General features: G+C 38.2%; 1 protein-coding gene across 5 annotated transcripts in view; it reads left to right on the top strand.

Annotated features, from left to right (window-relative positions):
• The first annotated feature begins 9,348 nt into the window (after window positions 1–9,348).
• The window catches only part of B3GALT1 (beta-1,3-galactosyltransferase 1), a 541,267-nt gene continuing 529,110 nt past the window's right edge, over window positions 9,349–21,505 (top strand). For all 5 annotated transcript variants that reach the window (XR_007125940.1, XM_047722211.1, XM_047722209.1 and 2 more), the window contains exon 1: window positions 9,349–9,669. The gene's annotated coding sequence lies outside the window, so the exon portion shown is untranslated. The remainder of the gene's footprint in view (window positions 9,670–21,505) is intronic.

The raw sequence follows: 21,505 nt of genomic DNA on the forward strand, positions 1-21,505 counted from the left end.
CCTCTGCCTTCGGCTCAGGTCATGATCTCAGATTCCTGGGATCGAGCCCCGAATCGGGCTCTCTGCTCGGTGGGGAGCCTGCTTCCCCCTCTCTCTCTACCTGCCTCTCTGCCTACTTGTGATCTCTCTCTCTCTGTCAAATAAATAAATAAAATCTTAAAAAAAATAAATAAAACTATGTGTTGAAGATGAAAGACACTGAATGACTGGATGGAGCAAATCCCTTTGTTTCTCCTCTTCTCTATACCAACAGAATGAGAATGAGTGAGAAATAAATTTCTATTATAGTAAGCCATTGACATATTGAGGTTTATGTGTTGCAGGATAACTATCCTAATAAATACTTTAAGAAAGACTTCCCAGAAGGAAAAAAAAAAAAAAAAAAAAAAAAAAAGGAAAGAAACTGATGTGGCTCCTGAAATTCACATGCAATGAAGAAACAGATCTACTTTAGTGAGGAAAGCGTGACCGAAGAGAATGACTGGATTGATCTTTGAAAGAATGGATGGAAATTGAGGTAAGTCAACCACCTCACTTTTATGATAATAATGCTGATTTGATAATAATAAAGATGTTACAAATGCATCATGTTAGGGATCTGATCAATAATGACAGTTATCTGTACAGCTAATATATATTGATCAGTTATCTTCCAGTACTAAACACTCAGAATCTATTCTCATTTAAATTTCAAAGTCCCTCTAAGAACTAGATATTACTATTATCATTATTTTATACAATAGGGAACTAAGGCACAGAGATACAGAGTAACTTGCCTGGGTAACCCATTTTATAAGAGGTAGAACTAGAATTTCAACTCATTGTTAGTTGTTATGCCCCTAAAATCTCCATTCTTAATTACTTCATTCTATTTCTTAGGAAGTAAAACACTTCAAATTTCCCTGCCATTACCCACTTGATATAAATGAAAACGTGCACGGGATGACTGAGATTTTGTGGTTAAGTTTTCCAAACTGAACTGAACTGTGCTTTTGTTAAGTGCATTTTCCTTTGATCACCAAAACTAGTATTTGTCTTGTCATACCACTATTACTTAATGTCCAGAAAACCCCACAAAAATCTATAACTTATTTGTGTTTATATCATTGTATACTAACCACTCATTTCTAGTGAATATTGACATAACGTATTAATGACTTTGTGGTTAATATTCATTAGTTTCTCATTAAAAGTCAAGCAAAGAATGATACTTGCACATTTTTTTGGTCTTTCTTTTCTTCTTTTAGCTGATGTAAAATTGTGTTTCATGTAATTATCCTATTACTCTTCAGAAAATCATGATGTTCTTCTCCCAGAGGCTAAAGCCCAACAAAAAGGATCTATGGTCTAGTGCCAATACCAGCTGTTGGAAATTATCTTTCAGCTCAAATTCGATCTGTCGCTTTTAGATTCCAGGGTCTCCTGTTTAATTCTCAGAAATAACAATGTTTTCAAAGACTAAAAAGACACTAATTAGTTACATTAAAGTACTTGATTTAAATGTTCTGTTAAGGGATTTCCAAGTTGCTACAATTGCAGAGACTTTATATAGCATCTAATAGGTTGTCCTGTTACAGTATCTTTTGTATACTTGACCAGAGGATGTAACCCTTGGGTAGTGTTTGAAGAGTTTAGGATCGCATGTGGCTTAGCATTGGATTTATTCAGGGAGATTTATACTATAGACTTAACAATCACAGGTCAGTGGCTTTATGAGAGTTGACCACCCAGGAGGGAGGGGGAGATAGTTAAATACAAGCAAAGTAAAATACATTGTCGTCATCTATCTTTCTTAGACATACTAACATTAAATCTAACATAGGATATTTCTAGAGTACCTAAAAGCTAACGGAGATGTTATAAATGTATAATGTTGGAAATCTGACTTTTCTTACCCTGTGCACCCATGTTTGGCAATGTCCTTGTTATAAATATTTATAATTATTGTCTCAGTAGAGAAGTGCTTGATACAGAATCAGAATTGCTTCTCTAAGAATGAAGTCCTGAAGTCAAGTACTAGACTGGTCTAACTGGTGAGTTTAATATAAAAAAAATTGACTACATAGTATATACATAAAATCTAAGTCAAAGCACTAAAGGATACAAACGTGGAAGCCATTATCATTATAAGTTTTTTAAATTAAAAGAATTTTTTGTTCAGAGTCATTCACATAAACTGTTCACAATTCACATTTTTGGGGTGAGAAAAGTCATCTGTAGATGAATAGAGCTGTAAGTATTTTAGAAAGGATTGTAAGCCTGGAACATAAAAATTGAGACTACAAGATTTCTAATATATATGTAAGCTAGATTTTAAGAAAATTTTGAAATATGAAACCAGAGTTTTGCTTTATGATTAAATGAATGCTAATAAGGAAATTTGTTTTTTTTTTAAATACTTAATTTACTTCTACTTTCTCTAATCACATGTAAAAGTGTTTTCTGCTGGCAGCTAAGGGCAAATGGTCATGACTGTGTCTACATGCAAAGTTAACTTACATTCTGTAGTGTTAAGCACATAAACACATGCTCTCAACTCCCTGTTTCTTTTCAAAGCCTCAACAATTATTGGGATACCTGGGTGGCTCAGTCAGTTAAGCAGCTGCCTTTGGCTCATGGTGATGATCCAAGGGCCCTCTGCTCAGCAGGTGGTCTTCCTCTCCCTCTCATTCTTCCTCTGTACTCTCCCTCTCTCTTCCTCTCTCAAGTAAATAAATAAAATCTTTTAAAAATTTAAAAAGAAAAGCCTCAAAATATCTTGACGTAGTGAGGGCATAAAATATTTTCTTGGCTATTTTTATAAGGTCTTTGACACTGAGATATGCAAGTCTATTTCATTTTTCCCTGTGAATGTAAATGTGTTCCATTGTTCTCACTTGTCTTTTGTAATCAACATGCAATAAAACAGAAATAGGGCTGGTTTGCATGCTTCACTTACCAACTAAACAACATAGCCCACCTATCCTTAGAATCACCAGGTCAACAGCCAGTATAATAGCAGACTGCAAAAGAAATACTAAAATATGTTTGTGACTTAGCATTGTAGACAGTCAGAGAAGTGGATTTAAAATATCAATCCTGTTATGAGATATTATCCCACTGTTAAATACACACCAAAGGTTACTGAATATAAAGTATGCATGCAGCCAACCTCCATAGTAATGCAAATCCAAAAAAAAAAAAAAAAGATTGCTAAAGGAAAACACTTTAGGTTTCTCTTACACTATAGTTACAAAGACTAAGGCAGGCTTTTAGAATAAAGACTAATATTTTTAAGAAAGGAAAAAAGCTTTACAAACTTAATTTCTAGAAAGTAATTATCAAGCTGCATGGTAGCATAAAGTCCTATTGATTGAAATTTCTCTTTCTGTATGAACTTCACAGACTTGCATGACTTGGCATCAGTAAAAGCTAATGATGATTCATGCTATTAGCTTCAGCAGCCACAGTCCCTAGGAACTCAGCTCTGACCTTTTATTAGCACTTTTCTCCCAAGCAGATAGGATCCTTCTCCAGGCACACTTCCTAATCACCTTAAAACACCTGGAGAATTAGTTAAAAGCCTGATGGGGAGGGACTGGGATACTAAGGGAAAATGAAAATTCAGTGTAAGGAGAGGACACATTCTATTGTGTAATCTGACCAGAAGCCCTGGAAAATCCTGGAAAATAAAATTACATGTTAAGATTTCACTTATGTAAAGTTAAAATAGCCATAATCACAAGGACAATGTTAAATGTTACCAGTTGGTTTCAACTGTTAGCTGCAACCCCACCTTAACCCCTAAAAAATTCCCATGCAACATTTATGCATTCATTTTTCCTTGATTAAACATTTATCGAGCTCCTAGCACTACACTAGGCACCTAAATAGCATTTTGTTGTAGTAATGTAGAAGTCATTAATTTTTTTAAATTAATTTTTTAGTGTCCTCTGCTTTAAGTGGCTTCTGAAAGAAGGATTGATTAATAAAACTGTGGAGAACTGCTCTGCAAATTACTTGTAAACTTTGCTCCTTCTCTCCTTAATTGTCCTAGTCCCTCCCTCACCCACCTACCATAGCTCCCCGCCACATTCAACACACATGCACTTGTCTCCTTTCCACTTTTCTATACATGACGGACCAATGTAATAGGCAGCTCCTTTTTAGTGATTAAGGCCAAAAGGGAAAAAGGAAGCTCATTATGAAAAGAGGTTGGAAACAGAGAGTTGCTGGAGGAAGGTGGATGGGGGATGGGGTAACTGAGTGACAGGCAGTAAGAGGGGGGCTGTGAGGGGATGAGCACTGGGTGTCATATGCAACTGATGAGTCTCTGAACACATCTGAAACTAATGATGTGGGGCGCCTGGGTGGCTCAGTGGGTTAAGCTGCTGCCTTCGGCTCAGGTCATGATCCCAGGTCCTGGGTTCGAGCCCCACATCGGGCTTTCTGCTCAGCAGGGAGCCTGCTTCCTCCTCTCTCTCTGCCTGCCTCTCTGCCTACTTGTGATTTCTCTCTGTCAAATAAATAAGTAAAAAATCTTAAAAAAAAAAAAACTAATGATGTATTCTGGGTTGGCTAATTGAATTTAAATAAAAAAAGAGGTTGGATTCTCTTATTTGAGCAAATAACCTACTTCAAAATCATAATTATTGAAGATGGACTCTATAGGGTATTTAAATAAATATCTTTTCTTCAATTTTGATGATGGTTTGATTCTATAACATACATACTCCCCAAAGGGCTGCAAATCTGCAAATGACTTTAATGATAACAATAAAGGCTCAATAATTTAAGACTTTAGGTCAATCACACTTCTTTATATAGCCTTCTGCATAAATCAACTCTACTGCTATTTCAAAATACTGAACTTAAAATCACATAATGTAATAGAAATATATTCACTTGAATGACCATTTCCCCATTCTTTGTAGACCAAATGATTTTATCCTAATCACCCTATCATAACTGTCCTTTCAAAAGAAACCAAAGATCTCAATTAATCCATGATCTCTCGTCAATGCTTACAGTTAAGGTGATATATTCAACTTTCAGTCTTTTAACAAACTTACCTTTTATTGGAGTTCATGATACCAAATTACTTTTTATTGTCTTCCTAGATTTCAGATTAAATTTTGCCACCACCCCTTAACCAAACCCCCCCCCCCAAATCCTTACTTTCTCTTAACTATGAATGGTCTCCTAGGCTTGTTGATTTGTCTACATTTTATCCTTGAATATCTTTTTATGTTCCCTTAGTTTTCAATGACAACATCTCTGTTGATAACTCCCAAATCTCAGAAGAAAGGTATGATATGGTGGGAAGACTGTTGGGTTAGGAATGTGAACATTTGTTTGGTTTGGCATCCTGTTGCCTGTAAAATTTTGATGAGTGACTTTATTCCACTTAATGAGTGCGTGTGTGTGTGCCTGTATGTGTGTATGTCTGTGTGTGTGTGAGAGAGATTGCACTGGTTCCGGTATGAAGTATATTTTTAAAAAATAATCGTTGTGATGAACTAAATAGAATCTAATTCCATTTGGGTGGTTTTGTGTCTTGATTTTGGTTCAATCTTTTAACACGAAAGACTTAAATAGTAATCTTTTAACATAAATAAGAGCAATATCCATTGTGATAGATGTTCTAGAATTTAAATATGAAAACAGGCTTTATGTGGCTAAGTTGTCTAATTAATTATATTATTTGGGGAAATAGCTTTATCCCAGGCTAAACTGACCTCGAATATTAAATGAAATGGTTTGTCCTTCATTTAAATTAAGGTGCCAGACTTGAAACTTGCATATTTCAACCATATTGGAAGTGGCAGAGTGAAAGAACCATGGGAAAAACATTTCTGCTGGACAACATCAACAAATAAATGAATGTACCTGATAGTCAATTCATCACAGAATTGGTAAAAGAACCTCTTTGGAACTTAATATGTTTCTTTGTAGAAATAGGTATCACATGTTCTTGATGAATAGGCCATCCTGAGAATGAAGCTCAGCCCCACTGGAGGGAGGATAATAACATCATGAAAGTCCAGTGCTCTACCTTCTGGGAAGGGCTTTTCTGTGGCTTGCTGTTCCAATTATAAATTAATCCTCACATCTGGGAAAAGCAGCTACCGGGTTGATTTTGTTGTTAATCTCTATTTTACAGACATGGAATGCTGGGAAACTTGAAGTGACTTGCAATCACTCACCCAGTCATAACCGGAGCTGGAACTAGACTGATTTCTTTCCTTTCCTTCAGTTTTCTGCCTGCTAGATCTAGCTTTTTACAGAACTGATTCCAGTGAAGTGTTCAGTTTCTATTATTGATAAATATATATTTCAGCACCAATTAATATAAATTTTTTTTATTTTTCAATATTAGGTAAATGGTTATTGATTTAAGGAGTGCCTAAACAAATTTTTTCCTCCACTAACAAGATGAGTGAGTTCTCTCATTGCATGGGAAGAAAAACACACAAATGTAAGTAAGCAAAAAAAAAAAAAAAAAGGGAAACATTATTTAATTCAATATAATTAGCTAATTATATACTGATATAATTAACACTAGACTCTCTATCCAATACATCCCATGAGATTTATAGTAATACATAAACTAGCATAGCATGCATTCTTTCAGCAACTTTAAAATTTTTAAATTTTAAAGCGACTTTCTTCATTTTTATTTATTGATTTGAAATATTACATGGTTTTCACTATTAGTAGGTTCTTAATTGTGCAGGTTTGTTTTATTCAGAGCTGCTTATTCATAGCACTAGTGATATGATAGATTACTTTTATATCTGTGTGCATGCTGTTGATTTTAACTTTTTTGCTTCTGTAATATAGTCATTTCATTATCTTAATCACTAAGGAATATGGTATGTAGAACTCATATGTTTTCAGGATTAATATTGCAAAATACCAGAAAACATAAAAAGATAGTATATCTGAAAAATAATATACTTGTCAGGGCATGGAGAAGCGGTTAGAAAAATTATGTAAATACTGTCTATGCACATCGCAGAGTTTCTAAGCATACCACATTCTGGAGTTTGATAACATCTTCACATTTAACGTTCTTTAGTCAAGATTTTTCTTTTGCTTGAAGATAATTCTTAATTTCTATCAGAGATCTAAATTGCCATTATAATTTTCTAATTTTAATACTTATTTAATATTTCTACTTTTTTAAAATATCAACTTTTTCCTATGAAGTTTGAATAATAAAACATTTTTTATTTCTTTTTCTACCACACTTAAACTCCATTGCTTTATGGATCACCTCATGTAGATGAGGGTATTCATTGTAAGTTACACAATAACAAAAATAAACAATAAATAATTGATAATTAGAAAAAACTAAATGACAACTAAAAATCTTCTCTTTTTTAAAAAGCAATTTTTTAAAGATTTTTAATTAATTAATTAATTTATTTGACAGAGAAAGAGATACCAAGTAGGCAGAGAGGCAGGCAGAGGGGTAGGGGGAAGCAGGCTCCCCGCTGAGCTGAGAGCCCAATGTGGGGCTCCATGCCAGGACCCTGAGATCATGACCTGAGCTGAAAGCAGAGGCTTAACCCACTGAGCCACCCAGGCGTCCCTAGAAATCTTCTCTTGATTAAAAATTCAAAGTGATATGATACATATTTCTGGTTTTAGCCTAAGAAATAAACTTATCACTACCTCTTTTAGCACAATTGGTTCCTCAAGAAGAAATAGTCTAGCTCCCAAACTAGACTGGTCAAATGACTGAAGGTGGGGGGAAGAGGCACAAGAATTATGCTCATATGCATACATTTTTGGTATACTAAAAGATGGCAATACACAACTCTATTTGCAATTGAATTTTCCATACAGTGCTCATAAAATTTAGGCAGGATTTATTTTAGATATCACAGGATGCATGGAGTTATCTTAAAGGAAGGTAAATGAAGAAAGAAGTGATTATTGCCAGAAAAAAGGATCACTTAAAATATAATTAGAAACAGCAGCAACAGCATAGCTAATACATACTGATTCCAACTATCTGTCAGCCAATCCTGTAGCTAATTCATGTACTTGGTTTTTGACCTTCAGGATAACCTTGTAAGAGAGAAGATAGAAAGGATCACTTGGGAAAGACCCACACCTATTTAAGTCTTCATGCAGAACTTAGTTTACTATTTTTTTTTTAAGATTTTATTTATTTATTTGACAGAGAGAGATCACAAGTAGACGGAGAGGCAGGCAGAGAGAGAGAGAGAGGGAAGCAGGCTTCTTGCTGAGCAGAGAGCCCGATGTGGGACTCGATCCCAGGACCCTGAGATCATGACCTGAGCCAAAGGCAGCGGCTTAACCCACTGAGCCACCCAGGCGCCCATTTTACTTTTTTTTTTTTTTTTAATGCAACATGAATTATAGATTTAGAACCCTGGACCATTCTGATGTATTTGCTTCACAAAGAAAGATCATTATAGTTTGGGGGAGAACTGGTGTGGAAAAAGTTTCCCACATTAGTTTTCTTTTCCTTGCCTTGCTAAATCTAAATGACATCACTTATCTGGTGTTTGTGTCACTCACACACACACACACACACACACACATTCCTATGTATCATTTAGAAGTGATTCTCCAAAGAAAAAGAAAAAAAAAAAAGCAAACCAAGTAGACTGACTGCTTAAACTATCTTTCTGCATTGGTTCTTGAGGCGTTTTTTGTTTTGTTGAGTGGGGTGAAGGTAGGACAGTTTATTTGGAGGGAGGGTAAGGAAGGTCCACTCTGCCTACAACTTTGAGAACATTTCTCCATCTGCCTCTTTGATAGCTCAGACACACTTCTGGGCTGATCACTCTGAGTGGTTCGGCAGCTCAGGAGTACCACTCTGCCGCTACCAAAACTGCCAAAGGGAGAAGGACGGGGGCGCTGTCTGGTGACTGTTCGCAGGATTCCTTCAAGGCTGCTACCACCTCCAGGGATCCGTTCTTCCACATCGCGGGTCGTACTTGGGACCCACGACCGCTACACAGGGCTGCCAAGACGCTGAACCGCCGGGCCGAGGCTCTGGAGACAGTCACCGCGGGGCGCCCTTTGCAGCCAAACCGCGGGCTCCTGGCATTCAGAAAGCGCCCCAGGCCCACCTCAGCCGGCCCGGCCGTCTCGCCGCACCTTGGGCTCCCGAGCCTAGAGTCCCTCTACCCAGCGCCACTCCCGCGCCTCCCCCCATCCCAGACCCCAGCAGCCTCGCCGCCGCTCCCGGAAACAAGCCTGCTGAGCAAAGGCGGAGGAAAACCTTGGGCCTTCCGCTCTGATTGGTCTCCCCCCGCCGCGCGGGGCGAGGCAGCGATTGGCTGCCGGGCGTTGTCAGTCGCCGAGGCCGGAGCCTTCGCCGGGGAAGCGCAGGCGGGCTCGGGTGCTCCGGCTGCCGCCGCGGCTGCTCGAGCTGGTGCAGCTGGGCGAGCTCGTGCGGACGCCGGCGCCGCCGCCGCCTCCGCTGCTGCCCACCCCGCCACGCCGCTGGCGCTGCCGGTCGTGCTGGCGGCCGCCGGGGAGGGGCGGCCGAGAGAAGAGCACAAGGAGGCGGAGGCGGCGGAGAAGTGATGCTAGCGCGGGGGATCCGGGCAGCGGCAGCGGAGCAGCAGCATCTCCGGGACCCCGGCTGCAGCGTCCCTGTGGCCCGCTGGCCAGCTGAGCGGCGGGAGACCGCGCGCTCCGCGGGTAAGATCCGGCCCGGCGGCGCCCGCGCGCTCCCGGGACCGCCGGTGTTGTCTTTGGGGGTTACGAGGCTTGTTGTGCCCGGGGCATCCTGACAAGGGTGTTTGGGACCCGGGCAGCGAGTCCGGACGCACGGCTAGGCTGATGCCCGCGCCGGAGCCGCTCCTGTTCGTGCGTTCTCCCCTCGGCGCTGCCCGACTTTGATAGCGCGGAGATGGCATTGTGTGGGTATAAGCGTGTGTGGGCGCGCGGCTTGGGGCACTTCGCAGGGAGCGCGGTGGGTCCCCTCTGACGTGAGCCGGCGTCCTTCAGGGATTCAGGCTGGGCTGGAGTGAATAGGTTTGCCTCTTAGCTCAGCGGGAGCGAGAGCACGCGGAGAGCCCGGGGAAGTCCACCGTGGCTCGTGAAGAGCCGGGCAAATTGAACTTTACTGCTTTAATGAAAAGAGGGAGCTGTGCATCCAGCGCGCCAGGGGACAGGCGCATTCGCCGAGGCTCCCCAAAGTCCCACTTTGCGCCGGGGACTTCAGAGAGGAGAGGAGAGGAAGGGAGGGGAAAGTAACGGTTAGTCCGCCTCGCTGAAGAGAAAGACTAAAGGAAAGGAGTAGCGCAGCTAGGCTTGGGGAGTGGCGGCTTTTTGTCTGAAGCTCCTGGTGGGGAGCTCATTCCACTTTTCGGGAGCGCAGATTTGGGGATGGAGAGTCCCGCTTTGAGGGGCTGTCAGAGGCCGCTCCTAGCCCGCGCCGGCGTGGGACACGCGTGTCAGCGACCCGACCGCGGGGCCGCAGCGGGGCGGGGCTCGAGCGTGCGTCCAGGTGGAGCCACTGCCTCTCAGGGCAGCCTTGGCCCGCGTATCTTCCGGGGTCGGGACCCGGCCTGCAGCACCAGGGCAGCTGCGGACTGTGGGCAGCTCTGCTCTCCGAGAAAGTTCCGGCCGGCTGGGGTCCGGGCAACCCAACCTAGAGCACGTTGGCCACAAAGTGGAACCAGGTTTACGTACCCAGCTTCCTCCAGTGCCGACGCTGCTTTTATTCTGTATTAAATTATTTTTCCTGTAAAGCCCCTGGGAGTTGGACCCGCGCTGCAAACCTTTCGGCAGAAGGCGGATTTTATGCGCTGCTGTAAATGGATGGTGTTGCCGGGTTGAGTCCTAATCTCGTAGCTCAGTGGAGTGGTTTCTCCATCCCTCTTCAGGACGCACAAACTTACTCTTGGCGATTGCTTTGTATGTGGCCTGTGTCTCCTTAGGAGTCTCTGCTAGGGAAAGTTCCTGAAATACCTCGGCACTAACGAACTGTCCCTACTCAGGCGCAGATGGAGAGGGACTGTGTTCTTTTACAGAGGCGATGGGGTGGCAGCGGGAAATGGAAGTGGAGAGGGCAGCTCCCAGCTTGCCAGCTAGAATCTTTGGAAACCCATAAATTGGCTCAGTACAGGGAGCCGGAACTGAGAACAGCACTTTCCCTGTTACGTAGCTCCTTAATCTCCTTTCCTTGGAAGAATCTTTCGCCTCCAAACAAAACACAACACAACAAAAATAAAACCCAGACCCAAACAGCAGAAACCACTTTGGTCAGGCTCATTTTTGACTTGGTAAAGCCGAAAAAATGAAAGTGAGACACCTAATAGAAATCGGGGCGGGGGGTGGGGGTGGGGGAATCAGGAGGGAGCTGTCCAAAATGTCAGCATTTTTCACGTTTTTAATTGTAAAGGTTCCATTTTCTCCCTATTTTGTAATGTAAATTATTCTGTAGCGATGAATAACTTACTGGTAAACTAGCAGTGATATTAGTTTTTTGTCCGAAGATGGTTGTACGTTTTTCATCACTTAATTCGTGAACTGTAAATGGGATTTTTAATACTCTTTTAGTTGAACACTTACACTATGCATTCGGGCTGGTAGAAAATTGGCAATAAATGTTTTTCCTTTAGTAGTCATCACATGTGTCTTAAAAGTCGAGTTTTCTGATATAATTAAAGAGAGTATAGCTTGTGGTTGTTATGTTTCAATACCTGCTGCCAGGTGATTAATTTAATGTTGCAATATTTTAGTCATTCTAACTTTCAGGACTTTATTAAGATTATTAAACACATTAAGCAGCTGATTTTAGTTTTGTGTTCCATTTGTGCAATGCTATGAGATGGTAAAATAGTTTTCCCCTATGGATTGATATGGGGAAATTAAATTAAAATGTGTTTCAATAATTAATAATTTAAAGATAAGATTAAGTTAAAATCAAGTTATCAGTGTTAAAAGTGGAAATTTTGAGGAATATTTTAACTACTTAGCTAAGAAAGTGGTTTTTCACATAGCTGAAAAGTAACATCTTGTAAATCCACTGCATTATGTATTGGGCTAAGCCACAAGTCTTTAAACAGAAACAGAGCTTTTGTGCTCATTTTAAGGAGTGTGTGGGTATTTTTAACCAGGGGAACTTTTACTTGGGGAGTTTTGTTTTTGTTTTTGTTTTTGTTTTCAAATAATTAAATACATTTTTAAAACCGTATCGGCCAGATGTATTTATCGAATGTAGTGAAATGCATCAAAGAACATAAATATTAGGGTAAAGCAGTAAGGTCTAAGACTGAAAGCAGATATGAGGCAGGATGTGTGTGTGTGTGGTGGAGGAGCACAGGCTTAAAGGAGGTAATACTGCCAGCCACTTAGTTTATATGAGCAATTCAAGTTCTGCCAGTTCTGCAAATTCACTTCAGTTTTGACTTGTTTTGCTTCAGGGCAGCCCAAGAGCTCAGACTGCCATATTTTCTATATGGATTTTAGTAAATGTCAACTTGTCAAGTCTCTAGGCCACTAAATTCACTTTTTGACCTATACCAGATTTTACTTTCAACACTGCATAACTTTTCTAAAAATATCACCTTTACTATAAATAGTGCAAAAATATTATGATCTTATTAAGTAAACATTTAATTTGTCAAATAGCCATGATTAGAGTTTCTATATTATTAGGTCAGGTAGTGAGGTTTATTTAATTTTATGGATAGTAGCTTGTTTTCATTTAAGTAATGACCAAATCAGTTTTTAATTGAAAACTAACACACTTAGGGACTGGAAAACCTCAGCCAGTTTAGTATATCAGAAATTCATTGTGTTGTCTCTGTCTCATGCAAACATACACACATATACTGGAAAGTCTCTCAGGACGAGTGTAAACACCCTCCATTAGAAACAAATTCACCAACCCATCCTGAATAATGAAAGTACCTTATAAGGCAAAAGCTCATCGTCTTAAGTAATCTATTACTAATTAATTATGATACTGGTTTATTTGTTTAATAATTTTAACAAATTTATTTGTTTAAAATTTAACAAATTCTATGTTTCTGTGATATACAAGACACTGTTCAGGTTGCTTTGACTATATAAGAGGATAAATCACAAAGGCCCTTGCCCTCATGAAGCTTATATTTTATTGGGGATGAAATAGATCATAAACAAGAAACATAATAAGTAAAAAATGTACAGAATATTTATCTCTCCTACTGACCAGTTTTTTCTAAATCTCCATCCCATGGCCCCATATCTTTGCATCTCATTTTCTTTCCAAGTAATATACACCTATCCACACACCCACATAAATATACTCAATCTAAGAACTGGAAAGTAATCATGGTGATAATCTAATACATGTTACTCATGAAGTAATATATCTGAACAATCACAGCACTACCTAAGATGAAGGTTAAAGGTAAGAGAGGGATGCAAAGGTGATTAAGCAATGAAATAACCGAATATCTGCCCTTTAAAATGCTTTAAAATCGAATTATATTTTTCGAAGGAACTGAAATGGGAAACATTATCCTTTAACAAATTTGTTTCAAATTAACAGTATCTTAAAAGGCATTTGTGGGGCACCTGGGTTGGCTCAGTGGGTTAAAGCCTCTGCCTTCAGCTCAGGTCATGATCCCAGGGTCCTGGGATCGAGCTCCGCATAGGGCTCTCTGCTCAGCAGGGAGCCTGCTTCCACCTCTCTCTCTCTCTCTCTGCCTACTTGTGATCTCTGTCTGTCAAATAAATAAATAAAATCTTTAAAAAAAAAAAAGCATTTGTGACTATCCAAGGTCAAATCTATATAACCTCATTTAAAGAGGATGAGTGAATTAGAAGTAGTAAGGAAAGATCCAAAAGCATAATTTTAATGAAAAATTTTCTTCTTCCACATTGAGAGTGACATACTCATGTACCTCTGTGAAAGTTGATCAAAAATCCTAGCATCTGAGGTCAAGGTTTCCCTAAAGTTGATGCATCAGAAAAAAAGACCCATGATCCAATTCTCTAATAAAAAAATACCAAAACACTTCAAAAATTTCAAAATAACTTTGCCTTTATTTCAAAATCAACTTGGTTATACAGGCAGTCCAATTACAGATAAAACAATGTGATAATTTCTCAGGTTCTATGATGCATAAAAGAGTGTATAACTATAATTCCAGTTTCACTTTCTGTACTTTCATGTAATTATTTCCTTTAGGGTCTTGAGCTTACAGCTCCAAAGTTCTGTTTTTTGTTTGTTTGTTTTGTTTTGTTTTGTTTTGTTTTTAACCCTCATATGAAGAAAACCAAGAATCTAGCTTGACTTCCAATAATCGGTTTTTGAACAATATTTTCATATTAGAGGAAAGCTGAAATTGTATGCTTAAGAAGCTGTACTATATAATGAACTAATGCCAACGTATTCACAAGTTCTATTATGACAAAATATTAACACTAACACAATGCTAACAGTCATTTCTGAGTGGATTTCCATCATTTAAGAAAAAATCTTCAAGATTGCTGCTATATAATCCAGTTTTAGGAGATGGAGAAAAGTCTTCTGATAATACTATCACAATATTTTATTTATTTAGATTTAAGAATGTATATACTATCAGCTTAAGCCTTTACCTTTTTTGCCTGTTTTTGTTTGTTTGTTCTGTTCTGTCCCAAATGCAAAATCTTAGGAAAACAGTGTTGTAATAAAGCAAGTAAACCAACAGTAATTATCGTGCCTTGCATACAAAGTCAGCTCTGGCTGATGATGAAAATGTTGGATGAGAGCTAAGTAGGGACCAGATATTTACACCTGGGAAGAATTTGGGTCATTAGACCAACCTTCCCTACGTGTAAGGGAAGAACTTTACTCCCAGAAGTTGATAATTGCCCTAAGTCAGTTGAAAGTAGAGCCAGATCTAGAAACACTGCTTGTCAACTACTAAATGTGTAAGTTAACCCCATTCCAGTTGCTTATTAAACAGCTCTACATTTTATAAAATAGTAATGTTAAGAAATCACTGCATCCACCAATTTGCACATCTAAGTATTTTAATATCTAACATAATACTGCATTGTATTAATATTACGTTGGGATCAAGAAAATGATAAACTGGGATGCATTTAGAAATATCATCTAAGCTTTATAGGGCTGGAGGTAAGTTTGTGTGTAAAATACTTATACTTAATTCAGCTGTTATGTCTATAGAATTCCTTTTAAATATTTATGTCTCTAACATAGGAATTTATTTATTTATTTTTTAATTTCCAAAGGTCTGTGGACTTCAAAGTAATCAATAGGTGAGCTTCAGGGATTCCAAGAAATACCGAAATTGTTTGCAAACTTTTTGCATTTTTGAATGTTCCATTGTAAGGAAAAGTTTTTCAGAAAAGCTTAAGAGCTACTGCTTTAGTTAGCTTAAAACAAAAACAAAAATCAAACACAAAAGCAGGCAGAAAGGGGAACATGTACAGATAGGGAGAGGGCTTTAAAAAGCTAGTACTTTTCTGACTCAAGAAGAAAAAGAAGAAGATAAGGAAACCCTCCTGCTAAATTCCATCAGAAAAGAGCTCCTACAGTGGTTGGAAGAGCTGCTTCATTGTCCTAAAATTCAAATTTGCAACTGAAGGAATGGTTTAGTTCTTGTAGTTATAAAACTGCACTTGGTTTTAAGTTATTGCAGTTAGCATTTTGTTTGGTCTTTAACTATGAAATATTTTCATGACGTACATAGATGACATCAGGACTGAATCAGTTCCTTATGGGGCAATAAAATTTGTGGGTGATTTCATCAGGGCCCTTAGCACTCAGTCAGAAACTACTGCCAGAAATAGAGTTTGGTTGTTAACAATTACTTGTAATTTAATTACTATTAGACAAGAAAAATTACACTAGATGTACATAATGCACTATGAATAGGCTTTATGAATAGAGCATACAAACTAATAGCTAGATTCCACTCTACATCTGTCTGTACCAGTCGGAGTGCTGGTGAGTTCCCATCATAGCCCATCACTACTTTAGTTTCTGTGTCAGTAAAGTGATGATAGCATTACATACATGCATACATGTATATAGGCATTCATATACTTAGACAATCCGAATTAATATCTGAAGAGATTGTTGCAAAATTTAGAGATTCTGAAGTTCCTATGGAATAACCAATAAGTTATAATGGGCAAAAAATGTTTAAATAAATAAAGCATTGAGACAGAGTTGAGCTATCAACTACTAAAATATATTAAAAATGTCAATAATCAATACAGTGTATCAACATACAGACAAATAAGACACAAAGTCTGAGATATGTGAGAATAAAGTATAATACGCCAATAATCACAAGTCTGTGAGAAAATTAAAATGATCAATATATGGTGTTGGGGAAACTGAGTAATTATTTGTCAAGAACATACACTCCCTATCTCATATTGCATTCCAAAATAAATGTCAGATGAAGCGAAGAGTTAATAGAAAGAAACTCTGATTCAAGTTAGAAGAAAATAGAGACCTCATAAACACAAAAATAGTGGGAAAAATATAAAGATATGACCTTATTAAATTTAACAGTTTTAAGTCAGAAATGCCAAAAGTAAATAAAGGAAACATTTTCATCACAAATTGCTAATAACAGTTTCATAATCACTGTTACAAAAACCTTTCAGTGTTTTCTTCTATTAGTGGACTTACCTCAAAATATTGTTATTCCCAATTTATATCCATTCCCTTTACTATCTGAAAAAGTACTTCTTGAAAAAAAAGAACTTCTTGAAAAAAAGAACTTCTTGAAAAAGAGAGATTTATATTCATCATTTTCCCCAGTGTCTTGAACATAATTAGGGAGCGAGAGGCCTTGTTATTGGCTACTAAAAAATTATAAGTATACCAATAGAAAAAGAGAAAAATAATCTACAAATTCCAGAAATATATGAGGCTAACATGCATCTAAAATTTTAAGTAATGATAAAGAGTACTACCACAAATTTTTAAATGGTAGTACTTTTTAGCCCATTAAAACAACAAAGATTACAAGTGAAGGTTGATTCATTTAAAAAAAATGGTGATGTAGGTGTTGAAGATGAAGGTAAACTGCAGATTCTCCTAAACTTCTGGTAAGATTATTCATTGGTTTTTACAGAATTCTTCTGTTGCATGCTCCAGAAATTACCTGTGACTAATGTAAGGAATAAGATCCACACCAAAAGAGGTTACAAAATCAAAAGAAAAGAAAAAGAAATCAAAATCAACAGAATAGCTACAGAGATCGTGGGAGAAGGCGATGAAATGTTTGCCAGGTACCATCACTGGGATGAATCAGCATCCGTCCTTTTCTGCCCATGTGTCAGTTTGCTTCAGGACCAAATTCCTGGAATGAGAGAGATGACCTAGCTCAGGTTTCATGCCCACAGTTTAGTCGGTGAATCATTGGGCGGTCTTATCAAGAACACATTCAAAGGAAAATCAAGACACTGTTACCAGGAGAAGGGAAAAAGGATACTTGACAGGTAAAAAACAACAGATTTCCACTGTGTGTATCAAAAACCTTAAAAATGTTCCCTTTGTTTCAGTAATACCACTTTTAGGAATTAATTCCTTGTAACTAACTAGAAATACGCACAGTGTCATTAAAATGTTGTTTGTAGTAGATTGATAGTAAAAATAATTTATTTGGCCAATAATAGAGGAATGATTAAATTATGGTATATACGATTAAATCATAAATTTGAAAGGTTAAATTGGAAAATGTTGATGAAATAATTGTGAAATTGCAGAATACAAAATTTATTATGCAAGAAGAACTGACATTTACGTATATAAAAAATCCTGAATAAGATATTAACGTTTGTTTTGGGGGGAGTACTGGGATTATGGGAATTTTACTTTTAAGTGCAGAAAAATATTTTTTGCCAGGAGCAAGCACTGCTTTAATAATCACACAAAAATCTATATTAAAACAAACAAACGAATAATTAGAGAAATGATAGTGGCTTTGGGCTTCCAGACAACTGTGTTGGAAGCAAAACATTGGACTCATATACTTAATTTTGAAAGGAAAGGAGCTAATTATACAATATCCTTTTTTTTTTTTTTTCCATATTATAAGTTCCTGTAAGTGAAGTTTGGCTAAGTTTCCTACTTTGAAAGTCAGGAGTCATTTTGGACTTTGCTTTTCAAATCTTTATCTCAGTATAATAGAATTGGAAATGTGTTTGCATTTTATGGTTCAAATGAAGAATTTTTATTGGCATAAGAAGTTAAAAAAAGAATAAAAGTGATTACATGTATTGATATGTGTGTGTTTTTCATTACTCTGCTAATACTCATTAGCTCATGCTTAAATTGAGGCAATATGAGCTACTATATCTTAAGAAGATAAATTATAGTCTACTCCAGCTATTTATTAAGTACAATTAAATATTCTGTTAAATTTCATTATCCCAAGACCGAAAACCATGTTTCTTTATATAAACCAGAGCAAATGTAGCTGAATGGTTGAATTTTTTTTAAAGATTTATTTATTTGTTTATTTGACAGATACAGATCACAAGTAGGCAGAGAGGCAGGCAGACAGAGAGAGAGAGGAGGAAGCAGGCTCCCCGCTGAGCAAAGAGCCCAACATGGGGCTCGATCCCAGGACCCCGAGACCACGACCCGAGCCGAAAGCAGAGGCCCAACCCACTGAGCCACCCAGGTGCCCCTAAATGTTTTTTTTTCTTTTTGGTTCATACCTACTGCTTAGAAATTACACATGCTGAAGAACAAAGGGGTCTTGATATAGCAATGGGTGGAATTTTCCTAAAAGCATAAGTGTGCTATTATTATGATACATTTTTCAATAGCAGTGTACTCTGGTATAGTGGCTGAGCTCTATACAGAATGATTTTGATGATCTTGTGACTTATACTTGAACAAGTAATGCAATAATTGGAAAAGAACAGAAGAGGAAAAAGAAAATTGGCTGATCATTGGTTCCCTCTAAAAGCCACCACATTCTTGTGGCTCATGGAGATGTACAATCAGATAGCTAGCTCCATTCCAGGCTGTAGGATAGGGCCAATTTTGTTGTTATTATTCTCTCTTATTAAATTAATGTATGCAATTTCCAAATAGATAATATATACAAAAAATACACAGTAAAAATTCTCTCTCCTCTATCCTTATCCTTTACACTCAGTCCTCATGGCCCCCAATAGGTAACCACTCATTTGTTGCTTAGTGTATTTTCAGAGATTGCCAAGCCCATACAAACACTAAACTTTCAAACTTTCTTTTCCATTTCTCAATTTTTATACAGATGGTAACATTTTTTTTTTTTTTTTTTTTTTTTTTTTTTAATTTTTTTATTTTTTTTAAGCATAACAGTATTCATTATTTTTGCACCACACCCAGTGCTCCATGCAATCCGTGCCCTCTACAATACCCACCACCTGGTGCCCCCAACCTCCCACCCCCCACCCCTTCAAAATTCTCAGATCGTTTTTCAGAGTCCATAGTCTCTCATGGTTCACCTCCCCTTCCAATTTCCCTCAACTCCCTTCTCCTCTCCATCTCCCCTTGTCCTCCATGCTATTTGTTATGCTCCACAAATAAGTGAAACCATATGATAATTGACTCTCTCTGCTTGACTTATTTCACTCAGCATAATCTCTTCCAGTCCCGTCCATGTTGCTACAAAACTTGTGGATTCATCCTTTCTTTCTTTTTTTTTTTTTTTTTTTTTTTACAGCTTTATAAACATATATTTTTATCCCCAGGGGTACAGGTCTGCGAATCGCCAGGTTTACACACTTCACAACACTCACCATAGCACATACCCTCCCCGATATCCATAACCCCACCCCCTCTCCCAACCCCCTCCCCCCATCAACCCTCAGTTTGTTTTGTGAGATTAAGAGTCACTTATGGTTTGTCTCCCTCCCAATCCCATCTTGTTTCATTTACTCTTCTCCTACCCCCTCGACTCCCCATGTTGCATCTCCTCTCCCTCATATCAGGGAGATCATATGATAGTTGTCTTTCTCCGATTGACTTATTTCGCTAAGCATGATACCCTCTAGTTCCATCCACGTCGTCGCAAATGGCAAGATTTCATTTCTTTTGATGGCTGCATAGTATTCCATTGTGTATATATACCACATCTTCTTTATCCATTCGTCTGTAGATGGACATCTAGGTTCTTTCCATAGTTTGGCTATTGTAGACATTGCTGCTATAAACATTCGGGTGCACGTGCCCCTTCGGATCACTATGTTTGTATCTTTAGGGTAAATACCCAGCAGTGCAATTGCTGGGTCATAGGGTAGTTCTATTTTCAACATTTTGAGGAACCTCCATGCTGTTTTCCAGAGTGGTTGCACCAGCTTGCATTCCCACCAACAGTGTAGGAGGGTTCCCCTTTCTCCGCATCCTCGCCAGCATCTGTCATTTCCTGACTTGTTAATTTTAGCCATTCTGACTGGTGTGAGGTGATATCTCATGGTGGTTTTGATTTGTATTTCCCTGATGCCGAGTGATATGGAGCACTTTTTCATGTGTCTGTTGGCCATCTGGATGTCTTCTTTGCAGAAATGTCTGTTCATGTCCTCTGCCCATTTCTTGATTGGATTATTTGTTCTTTGGGTGTTGAGTTTGCTAAGTTCTTTATAGATTTTGGACACTAGCCCTTTATCTGATATGTCATTTGCAAATATCTTCTCCCATTCTGTCAGTTGTCTTTTGGTTTTGTTCACTGTTTCCTTTGCTGTGCAAAAGCTTTTGATCTTGATAAAATCCCAAAAGTTCATTTTTGCCTTTGCTTCCCTTGCCTTTGGTGATGTTCCTAGGAAGATGTTGCTGCGGCTGACGTCGAAGAGGTTGCTGCCTGTGTTCTCCTCGAGGATTTTGATGGATTCCTTTCTCACGTTGAGATCCTTCATCCATTTTGAGTCTATTTTCGTGTGTGGTGTAAGGAAATGATCCAATTTCATTTTTCTGCATGTGGCTGTCCAATTTTCCCAACACCATTTATTGAAGAGGCTGTCTTTGTTCCATTGGACATTCTTTCCTGCTTTGTCGAAGATGAGTTGACCATAGAGTTGAGGGTCCATTTCTGGGCTCTCTATTCTGTTCCATTGATCTATGTGTCTGTTTTTGTGCCAGTACCATGCTGTCTTGATGATGACAGCTTTGTAATATAGCTTGAAGTCCGGAATTGTGATGCCACCAACTTTGGCTTTCTTTTTCAATATTCCTTTGGCTATTCGAGGTCTTTTCTGGTTCCATATAAATTTTAGGATTATTTGTTCCATTTCTTTGAAAAAAATGGATGGTATTTTGATAGGAATTGCATTAAATGTGTAGATTGCTTTAGGTAGCATAGACATTTTCACAATATTTATTCTTCCAATCCAGGAGCATGGAACATTTTTCCATTTCTTTGTGTCTTCCTCAATTTCTTTCATGAGTACTTTATAGTTTTCTGAGTATAGATTCTTAGTCTCTTTGGTTAGGTTTATTCCTAGGTATCTTATAGTTTTGGGTGCAATTGTAAATGGGATGGACTCCTTAATTTCTCTTTCTTCTGTCTTGTTG

This window comes from Lutra lutra, chromosome 3 (assembly GCF_902655055.1).
Source record: "Lutra lutra chromosome 3, mLutLut1.2, whole genome shotgun sequence".
NCBI lineage: Eukaryota > Metazoa > Chordata > Mammalia > Carnivora > Mustelidae > Lutra > Lutra lutra.